This window comes from Thermobia domestica, chromosome 10 (genome assembly GCF_964235325.1).
Source record: "Thermobia domestica chromosome 10, izTheDome1.hap1.1, whole genome shotgun sequence".
Classification (NCBI taxonomy): domain Eukaryota; kingdom Metazoa; phylum Arthropoda; class Insecta; order Zygentoma; family Lepismatidae; genus Thermobia; species Thermobia domestica.
The window spans coordinates 39652874-39664965 of NC_137463.1; positions in this window are offsets into that span (position 1 = coordinate 39652874).

Genomic DNA, 12092 nt, shown 5'->3' on the forward strand with positions numbered 1-12092 from the left:
GAAAGTTAAACTTAAAGAATCAACCAGCAACGAGGAATTGACGATGGCGACTGAATTAAAACTACGGTGGAAAACGCGACTCGGCAGCGATCGTCAAGGAGTTTTGTTGTTTTACCCTACATGGGATACGAAAAATCAAGAAATCTGGAAGCGCTACACTTCCCGTTCTGGCGAAATTATCAGAAGATGAAGCTTTGGCGTTACTAGTTGATGCAAATCTTTGGAAAAACCAGTAAAATGACATGTGTGATGAGGCAAAATAAGCAGGCTGTAAAATGTATCCATCCTATGATAAGGTTAGAGATGCCAAGCAACGTTGTTATCCAGATGAAATAAAAATCACAGACATCGGTTGACATACCGGTGCAATCCCTTCTTCATGATACCATAAGAAGACTCAGTAAAACACAAGAAGATGTGTTTCGAACTTTGTCTGATGTTCGCAACATTAATATTGGTGTTAAGGGGGATTGTGGTGGTGCGCAACAAAGTATGTATCGCCAATTAAGGGGGCTGTGGTGGTGCGCAACAAAGTATGTATCGCCAACCTGAGTATTCAACTGACGAGAGTCTTATGTAATGTCTATAGTCCCTATTCAACTGTACAGTGTCACTAACAATCGTAACTGTGTTATTTGGCAAAATCCCGCTCCATCCTCTACCAGATTGTCATCCCATAAGTTTTTTGTTTGCAAAAGAAACGGTTGGGGTTGTACAAAACCAAGTCCAGAAAGTAGAAGACCAAATCGAGAAACTCACCTTAATCATAATAACTATAGGTGACAAGGAATCTATCGTTCGGCCTAAGATGATTTTTTGTATGATTGATAAAAAAGTGTGTAATTTTGTATCCTCATGTGCGTCTACGCAGACGTGTCATTTATGTGGAGCAAAACCGAGAGAGATGAATAATCTTGGTATTCTTTCTCATAAAACTGTAGATCTGAACTTTTTGACTTTTGGACTCTGTCAGGTTTATTCTTGGATGCGTCTTATGTAATGTATTCTTCACATTGCCTACCACCTAGATAATCGGATGATAATGGAATAAAAAAAAAAAAAAAAAAAACGGTCCAAACAAAATTTTCGTAGTGAGCTTGGACTATTTGTAGATATGCCGAAACAACAAGCAGGAAACACCAATGATGGCAATACAGCCCGCATGTTTTTCCGGAATGCTGAAAAATGGTCCGAAATAACGCTGATAAAATGCCCATTTAATTAAGCAATGTCACGTTATTTTAGAATACTTAAATTGTGTTTTTCCGATTGATACAAACAAATTTAGTGAGTGCGCTCGTTGCACTTTGGGACTGTATTTGCAAAGTACCTATTCTTGGTATCATATGCCCGTAAGCGTTCTAGAAGTCCTATTTCTACCAATAGGCCAGCTTTCCGAAGAAGCACAAGAGGCTCGAAATAAAGACAATAAGAAATATAGGAAACTCTTCACAAGAAAATTATCCACAGTGAATACCAACACGGATTTAATTCATAGATTCCTGATCACCTCTGATCCATATATTGCTAGTAAATGTGCTCCTGCCGAAACCAAACGTTTAGACATAATGTCCGAGGTACTACGATTGCTAAAAGCGCCTTATGTCAATGATTTCTCGGATCATTCCGAACAGAGCAGTGAATGTGACTAATGAACTTGTTTTTCCCGTCAGGTTTGCGTTCTCACTGACTCTTGTTATTGTCTTGACTATCTAATATAATGTACACATTATCACTAAACTTTTATTTAGACATAAGCTGATCACATCAATCCTACTGTTGTCCTTTCTCCAATTGTGTGTAATCGTGTTCACTTTTCTTACACATGTGTTACTTCTTGGTAAATAATACACAAACAACATTCTTTACCACAGAAATCGCATATTTCAATCGAATAGAACGTTAAAACCTGCCACAGGCAAATGTGCATCACACACTGAATAAAGTTCCCCTAGATCGATGAAATCTCCCACTGTGCGGCGTGGCGGTCGCACCGCTGTCTCATGGAGTATTCGTTTAAATCGGACTTGCCCAAGACCGTGGCACATATTGTGGGCGTATTTTTAGCGGATTTCGTCGGAAACGTCTCAGCACTGAACACCTGACGTATTTAGCTGCCTGTAGTTACCTTATTATTAAATTATCATAAAAGCAGGGGTGGTTCTATAAGGGTGTAGTTACAAAGTCATTTCTTAATTAATATGAAGAAAAAAAATATGGGCATTTGTTTCTAGAAGTTAGAAAGGAGTGAAAAAAAAAAGTTATTTTAATGTGGAATCTACAACCTTAATGATGTCTATGATGGATTTGGCAACACTGTAAATCACAAATAAGGAAAATCAAAGATCGCAACCAGAGCCTAAAACTGAATAGCCCCCACCGGATTATGGCTTATGCTGACGTTCTAAATCTGATAGGAGATGATATGACAATAGAAAGAAATGCAGAGGTTTTATTACACGCCTGTGTGGATATGGATTTAGAAGTAAATGGTGAGAAAACTAAATACATCGAAGTTTGCCGTGTATACAAGTGATTGTTTTACAGTCTGTGCGATATAAATTCAATACTCAAACTGGAAATAGTGCATCTATAAGTACTGCTTATAACAGAGTAATAAAATCAAAGGTAGAACCTATTCTTCGGGCGCTGAATGCATATGAAAAAGCCATTATTTGCTATCTCTTATTGCTTTTGTCCTATGGCGATAAAGTTTGAAATCAAGAATAGCTTATTTCAACCACTACCGGTTTGAATAGAGGGCTAGGGGAGGAGATAAAACCTATACCTGGGACGCTCCACATACACATTTACCGTTTTTGCTGTATCCAACTCAGTACTGAAACCGGAAGTTATAGCAAAGTTGAACTACTTCCGGTCTCGATAGAGTGTTCAACATAGTCACGACATATTGTTTTGGGACGCTGAATCGTTTACGAAAAACAGTTCCCCGCTATGTTACCGGTTTCGTTCTCTGGCGATAAACGTTGAAACACGTAATGAAATCGAAAGTAATAGTATATTTGAACCATTCCCGGTTTTGATAGATTGTAGAAAACTACTTCTTGCCGTTTCCCGTTTCCTTCTATAGCCATAAACGTTGAAATCGTAAATGACTAATTTTAACCACTTGTGGTTTGAATAGAACTTAAACGGAGGAGATTAAACTTATTCTTGAAATCCTGCATCGATTACAAAAAAACTTCATCTTCATAACATTTATAGTTTTTTGCTTTACGTAAATTAGTATTGAAACCTGAAGTAATAGTAGGTTTGGTAGACTATTGTGGATAGTCAAGATAAGTTGTCTTGAGATGCTAAAATATTTGAAACAATAACACTTCTTGCCCTCTCTTGCCGTTTTCGTTGTATAGCGAGAAACGTTGAAATCGGACATGATTAATTTTAACCACTTCCGGTTTGATTAGAGGATTAACGGAGCAGATAGGACCTATTCTTGAGACGCTAAATCGACTTCTAAAAATCGCATCTTGACATTACTTATTGTTTTTGTTCTACAGAAATCAGTTTCGAAAAACCGGAAGTAATAGTAAATTTGAACCACTTCCGGTTTAGGAGAGTGTTGTGGATAGTCATGATACGTTGTCCTGAGACATTGAATCGTTTACGAGAAACAGCATTTCGGTATCTGTTACCATTTTCATTTTATGGCGATAAACATTGAAAGTGGTATTGAAACCGAAAGTAATAGTAAATTTAAACATTATTATTATTATTATTATTATTATTATTATTATTATTATTATTATTATTATTATTACATCATGAACGCTCCGTTATGCCGTGCTCTTAATTCAAACGAAGTTTTTAAAGTCTTAACCTGCTGATTAAAATTCTAGTTTCGTGCTCATTATTTGTCCACGGTTCAAATCCATTACAGATTTTTAAGATAAGATAAAAACTCATCATATTGTTGTTAATGAATCCTATAATTAGTAATTTCGTAGTTCCAGAATCCTTCTTTGTTATTCACGGTCGGATGGAAGAAAAGGTTACTCTGGTGAGTCAAATAATTAGCATTCTATATATAGCTGTTATTATTGCTGGTTTTTGTGCACTATACTAAATTGACAAAATACACAATGTTACAGTTTGGGAGAGAGAGAGAGAGAGCGGAAAAAGAAAAAAAAATGGTTTTCTCTATACAGGGCCGGCTCTAGGAATTTTGCCGTCCTGTGCCCACCCCCTCTGTTGTCCAGAAAGAACAAATCTTAAAAGCTACGATTTTATGTATACTACCCCACAACGAAGGGGAGGAAATGAGTACTCAGAAAGGCTTAAACACTGTAAATGTAAGCGTGTTGTGTCTGTTTTTTTTTTTTTATAAATAGGCCTAATAATATATGTTAGTGAAAGATAAAGCAAATACTCCTGCAGAGGAAATGTGGTAATCCTTTTTATAGAATTCGATGTCGAGCTTCAATCTCAATATATCAGTTTACAATTCCAGTGCAACTAGCCCTTTTATCTTTATTTTTTGATTTTCCTTCTACAGCTGGTAATTTTTTTTTTAACTTGTATCCGCCTTCAATGATAAGAAACTTGTTTGTGACAAAGACAATTCTAGTTATCATATCAAAATTATGATAACTAACTAAATGGAACAGGTGTTCACTGCTGTTCGAGAATTGAGTTCTTGTATTTTACAACAATCAAGCAATTCATGCTAGGATTTATTTGACCATTTGCTTTAGCACTGTTCACGTGACCTTAAACTAAGCGACCTAAATATAATTTATGAATGTAGTATTCATATATAAGGCCAACTTAGCAAATTTAACTACTATCGTCATGAAATTTGTTTTCAAGAAGAAATATATTTTTTAAAATAATATAGTTATGACAGATTTTGCCCCCTTCGAAACACGTCGCCCTGTGCAAATGCACGTGTTGCACATATAGTAGAGCCGGCCCTGTCTCTACGTTTTATATCCATTTCACATTTTTCATGATTAATTTCTTTATCATTGTCACCAGTGGCGTATTTACGATTTTGTTTCGGGATGCTTTGCTAACTTACGGGGGGAGGGGGGCTTTGCCTGAAAATGTGAAAATTCTGCAAGATATTTCATATACTTTACTATAGTAAGTAAGATTTCGGGGGGGCTTAAGCCCGGACCCCCCCAAATACGTCATTAATTGTCATTATTCAGCTTGAGATGGACAAAGATTCGTAATGGCAGAGTGGCAAGCTTTCTAAGCCAATCGAATCACTTGTCAAACAGGTTTCGTTCCAATGAGACAACTACTGCTACTATGAGTGTCTTACAAAGAATTATTTTCATGCTTTCTTGTCGAGTTAGTGTCACATTTTAATAATTCAGTAAAATACAGCAACTTCTAAGTTGTAAATAAAGACTATGGGCCTTATGCAGAGTCGTTTTGAAGCGCGATTAGTGCCATACTAAAGAGTTTGACGAACATAAGTCTCCTGCAGTAGTCAGTGTTTTAGTATGAAGCTAATCAACCCTTGTGAACCTGGCCCCCCCACCTCTCGGTACAAACGATTTCAGCATTTCAATAAAAAGTACTTCGTTTGTACCGGTTTGTACCGCAAATATTTTTGTTTGTACTGTACTGCAGTATGAGAAATTAAGAAAACAAAGTGGGGGGCCAAGTTCACGCAGCCCCCCCACATTGTCCTAGGATCGATTTAATTGGCTCATTTGAAAGATTTTCGTTTGTACCGGATTGTACCGTTGTTTGTTTCGTTTGTACCGTTCTGGATTATGAAAAATTAACGAAACAAAATGGGGGCCCAGATCAAACAGGCCCCCAAATCACGACTTTATACACTGGGTACACATGATTTTTGTATGCGATATGAAAGTACGTGGTTAGTACCGGATTGTACCACAAAGAGTTTTATTTTAGCCATAACAGATTATGAAAAATTAAGAAAACAAAATTGGGGGGGCTGTGTGAACCTGGCCCCCCACCACGACGTACAAACGATTTAGTTGGCTAATTTCAAAGATTTTCGTTTGTACCGGATTGTACCGTAGTTTGTTTCGTTTGTACCGTTCTGGATTATGAAAAATTAACGAAACAAAATGGAGGCCCAGATCAAACAGGCCCCCAAATCACGACTTTATACACTGGGTACACATGATTTTCGTATGTGATATGAAAGTACGTGGTTAGTACCGGATTGTACCACAAAGAGTTTTATTTTAGCCATAACAGATTATGAAAAATTAAGAAAACAAAATTGGGGGGGCTGTGTGAACCTGGCCCCCCACCACGTCGTACAAACGATTTAGTTGGCTCATTTGAAAGATTTTCGTTTGTACCGGATTGTACCGTAGTTTGTTTCGTTTGTACCGTTCTGGATTATGAAAAATTAACGAAACAAAATGGGGGCCCAGATCAAACAGGCCCCCAAATCACGACTTTATACACTGGGTACACATGATTTTTGTATGCGATATGAAAGTACGTGGTTAGTACCGGATTGTACCACAAAGTGTTTTATTTTAGCCATAATAGATTATGAAAAATTAAGAAAACAAAATTGGAGGGCTGTGTGAACCTGGCCCCCCCACCACGTCGTACAAACGATTTAGTTGGCTCATTTGAAAGATTTTCGTTTTTACCGGATTGTACCGTAGTTTGTTTCGTTTGTACCGTTCTGGATTATGAAAAATTAACGAAACAAAATGGGGGCCCAGATCAAACAGGCCCCCAAATCACGACTTTATACACTGGGTACACATGATTTTTGTATGCGATATGAAAGTACGTGGTTAGTACCGGATTGTACCACAAAGAGTTTTATTTTAGCCATAATAGATTATGAAAAATTAAGAAAACAAAATTGGGGGGCTGTGTGAACCTGGCCCCCCCACCACGTCGTACAAACGATTTAGTTGGCTCATTTGAAAGATTTTCGTTTGTACCGGATTGTACCGTAGTTTGTTTCGTTTGTACCGTTCTGGATTATGAAAAATTAACGAAACAAAATGGGGGCCCAGATCAAACAGGCCCCCAAATCACGACTTAATATACAGGGTACACATTACTTTTTATGCCACATAAAAGTACTTGGTTAGTACAGAATTGTACCACAAAAAGTTTTATTTTAGCCATAATAGATTATGAAAAATTAAGAAAACAAAATTGGGAGGCTGTGTGAACCTGGCCCCCCACCACGTTGTACAAACAATTTAGTTGGCTCATTTGAAAGATTTTCGTTTGTACCGGATTGTACCGTAGTTTGTTTCGTTTTTACCGCCGTAGATTATGTTAAATTAACGGAACAAACTGGGGTTCCAATTCAAGCAAACATTCTAATCAAGTTTTGAAACACAGGATACATATGACTTTCGAGAAACTTGAATTTGTCATGGCAGGTCAACCTGGCCCGCACATGTTTTGTTTTCTTTCAATTCGAATCAAAGCGTCACCAAAAATTTGTACCAGTATGTATCAATTTATAGCATCAAAGTTAGAATTTGTACCGCCATCAATTTCGAGAAATTTGAATTTTTGATGGCAGGTCAAACTGATCCAGAAAACATTTTTTTTTTCAATTCGAATGAAAACGGTACCAAAAATTTGTACCCAATATATGCCAATTTGTACCAGCAAAATAAGAATTTGAACTCTTACCAGGTTGTAGACGTTTGAATTCTTGTTGGTGAGTCAAGCTGGAACGCACTTTATTTTCTTTCTAATTCGAACCAAAAATTTGTACCCAATATATACCAATTTTTACCACCAAAATTAAGATTTCTACCCCCACAAATTCCGAGAATTATGAATTTTTAATGGCGCGTCAGGCTGGGCTGGAGAACTTATTTTCCTTTTCAATTCGAAGCAAAAAAAATACCAAAACTTGTATCCAATATGCACCAATCTGTACCACAAAAATTAGAAATTGTACCCCGATTATTTTTTGAGAAAATTGAACTTTTGTTGGGAAGTCAATCTAGTCAATCTGGACATCACAAGTCATTTTTCGTCTCAATTCCAACTAAACCGGTACCAAAATTTGTACCCAATATATACCAATTTGTAGCACCAAAATTAGAATCTGTACTGCCACCAATTTCGACAAACATGCATTTTATTGGCTGATTAAACTGACCCGCAGAACTTTTTTCCTTCGAATTTGAATCGAAACGGCACCAAAAATTTGTAACGAATATGTACTAATTTGTATTACGAAAATTACAATTTGATCCCCCATGAATTTCGAGAAATTTTAATTTTTGATGGCAAGTCAAACAGGCCCACACAACATATTTTTCTGTTCAATTCGAATGAAAACAATATCAAAAATTTGTAAGAATTTTTACTCCCACCAATTTCTACAAATTTAAATTTTTGATGTGTCACGCTGGCCCGCACAACTTTGTTTTTTTTTCAATTCCAATCAAAGCATTACCAAAAATTTGTACGCAATTTGTACCACAAAATTTAGATTTGTACTCCCACCAATTTCGAGAATTGTGAATTTTTGATGGCGGATCGATGTTACCCTCATGACTTATTTTTCTTTACAATTCGAATCAAAACGGGACCAAAAATTTGTAGCAGATCTGTATCAATTCGTATCACTAAAATTAGAATTAGAACCCGCATCAATATCTAGAAATTTTAATTTTTGATGGAGGGTCATGCTAGCTTGGGCAACTTATTTTTCTTTCAAATTCGAATCAACACGGTATCAAAAAAATTGTAGCCAATATTTACGAATTTGCAGTATCAAAATTAGAATATATATCCCCACCAATTTCGAGAAATACGAATTTAAATATGCGGGTTAAACTGATCCGCACAACTTATTTGATTTTAAAATTCGAATCAAAACTGTACCAAACACCTGTACCCTATATGTACCGATTTGTACCGCCAAACTTAAAATCTGTACCCTCACTAATTTCGAAAAAAAAAAGAAATTTTCACATATAACAGGTGAAGCAGAGCCGAAGAACTCTTTTCCCTTCCAATTCGAATCAAAATGGCAACAAATGTTGGTACCCAATATGTACCAATTTGTACGACGAAAATTAGTTATGCTCCAACTAATTTCGAGAAATTTGAATTTTTGTGGTGGTAAAAGTTCTCCTCCACTGGTTTTTTCATTCTAGTTCGAATCAAAACGGTACCAAAAATTTGTACCCTATATGTAGAAATTTGTATCAACAAAATTAGAATTTCTACCCCCACTAATTTCGAGAAATTAGAATTTTTGATGGCGGCCCAGGTTGATGACAAGCTGGCCCGGACAACACATTTTCATTAAAATTAGAATCAAAACGGTACCAAATATTTGTACCCAATATGTACCAATTTGTACCACCAAAATTAGAATTTGTACCTCCACCAATATCAAGAAATTTGAATTTATGTTGGCGGTTCAAGCTGGCCGGCACAACTTGTTTATCTTTCTAATTCGAATCAGTACAGTATCAAAATTTTGTACTCAATATGTACCAATTTGTGCCACCAAAATTAAATTTGTATCCCCAGTTATTTCGAGAAATTTGAGTTTTTGGTGGCAACGTCAAGCTGGCCCCCACAACTTATTCTCTTTCCAATTCGGATCGAAATGGTATCGAAAATATGTACCTCATATGTACCATTTTGTACCACAAAAATTAGAATTTGTGCAACTACCAATTTTGAGAAATTTGAATTCTCAATACTCGATCCAACTTGACGTCGAAACCTGGCTCGCCCAACACATTTCTTTTATTAATTCGAATCAAAATGTTACCAAAAATTCGTGCCAAATAGATATCAGTTTGCGCCATCTATAAACACCGAAGACAAAATTATTTTAATATTTTTCTACGGTGTACCAAATGTTAGAAAGAATAAAGGAAAGCATTATCACAAAACAAGTTGTTCGATAGGCGGCAGATTAAATGGATAGCATTGGCATTTGTACAACTTGGTTGGGGGAGAGAGAGTCAAACATCTACATATGTTGATGACTCCAAAATATTTATGAGCGAGTGATTTTTCCCCAACCATTTGTGAAAATGGACAATATTAATTTTTATTATAGAACTCATTCAGAGGATCAGTTCTGTGAAGTCATCTCTATCCACTCATATCTCCGTTTCGAAAACAGAGTCTAAATTCTAATTTTGCTTATACAAATTTTTACAAATTCAGTTACCATCAATAATACACTCCAGAGTTAAAATGTTTAATGGAAATAGTAACAAATTCATTTGCGAAGTAGTGATGTCGAATTTTAAAAAAATGTGTTTCTCTGGTTTACCTTGAGATCAAATAGATAAACATATTTGAGTAAGCATTTCAGATTTATTGAATTGGTGCAGGTACAATGTAATATTTTTTTTTGTTACAAATTGTCTAAAAAAATTTGGACAATTTTCATATGAATTCTGAATAAGCCTTTGGCCTGAAAGAGTTGACTTGGTGATAAATTTTCCGTTCGTTGAATAACAATTTATTCATACATGATTTTGCTCATGCAAATCATCAGCAAATTTTCTGTTCTGCTTTTATGAATTGCGGGGAAATTTGGTTGCACGTTCTCGTTCGAATCGAATACTATTTTGATTGAATACAAAAAAAAGGGGGGATTGCCATGCCCAGGAAGACTGCAATGAAAATTTAAATTTCTAGAAATTGGTAAGGTTGGAAATTCTAATTTTGAGAGTACAAAACTGGTACTTACTTGGCACAAACTTTTGGTAACATTTTAATCCGAATTCGTAAACCAAATGTGTTGCGCGAGCCAAGTTTCGGCATTAAGTTGGCTCCAGCATTGAAAATTCAAATTTCTCCAAATCGGTAAGGGTACAAATTCTAATTTTAATGGTAGAGATTCATACATATCGAGTACACATTATTGGTACCGTTTTCATTCGAATTGCAAAGAAAAATAAGTTATGCGGGCCAGTTTCACCCGCCACCAAAAATTATAATTTCTCGAAATTAGTGGGGGGTACAAATTCTAATTGCGGCGGTACAAATTGGTACATATTTTGTTCAAATTTTTGGTGAGGTTTTGATTTGAATTTGAAACAAAAATAAGTTGGCCGGCCAGTTTGACCTGCAATTAAATTCATATTTCTTGAAATTGGTTGCTGTACAAATTCTAGTTTTGGTGATACAAGTTGTTACATATTGGCTACAAGTTTTTGGTACAGTTTTGATTCAAATTGGGAAGAAAAAAGTTTTGTGCTCGCCAGATTGACCTCCTAACAAAAATTCAAATTTCTCGAAATTGGTGAAGGTACAAATTCTTATTTTGGTAGTTCAAATTGGTACATAATGGGTAAAAAATTTTGTAAGGTTTTAGATTCAAATTGGAAAGAAAGTGTTTGTGAACCGCCATCAAAAATTCAAGTTCCTTAAAATTGGTGGGGATAGAAATTCTAATTTTTGTTGAAAAAGTTGTACATATCGGGTACAAATTTTTGAACAATTTTGATTCAAATTGGAAAGAAAAATAAGTTGTGTGGGCAAGTTTGACCTACCAACAAAATTCTGTCTGACGTGACCTGCCACGCTCCACGAAATTTCTTGGGATATAAATTATAATTTTGGTGTTACAAATTGGTGCACATTCTGTACAGAGTTCTGATACCGTTTTGATTTGAATTGGGAAGAAAAAGTGTGCAAGCCTACTTGACTCGCCATTAAAAATTCAATTCTTGCGAAATTGGTGAGGGTGCAAATCATAGTTTTGGAGGTACAAATTGGTACATATTATTTACAAAGTTTTAGTACCGTTTGCATTCGAATTGAAATAAAATGTGTTGTGTAGACCAGTTGACGTCATATTGATCCTCCATTACATCCCAATTTTGTCGAAATAAGTAGTGTGTACAAATTCTAATTTTCGTGGTACAAGTGGGCGCATAGTGGGATAGTGGGTACAATTTTCTGGTACCGTTGTGATTCGAATTTGAAAGGAAAATAAGTTGTGCAATCCAGTTTGACCCGCCATCAAAACTAAAATTTCTCGAAATTGGTGGAAGTATAAGTTCTAATTTGAAGGTACAAATTGGTAAGTATGGGTACCAATTTATGGTGCCATTTTGATTCGAATTGGAAAGAAAAAGAGTTGTGCGGCTTTGCTC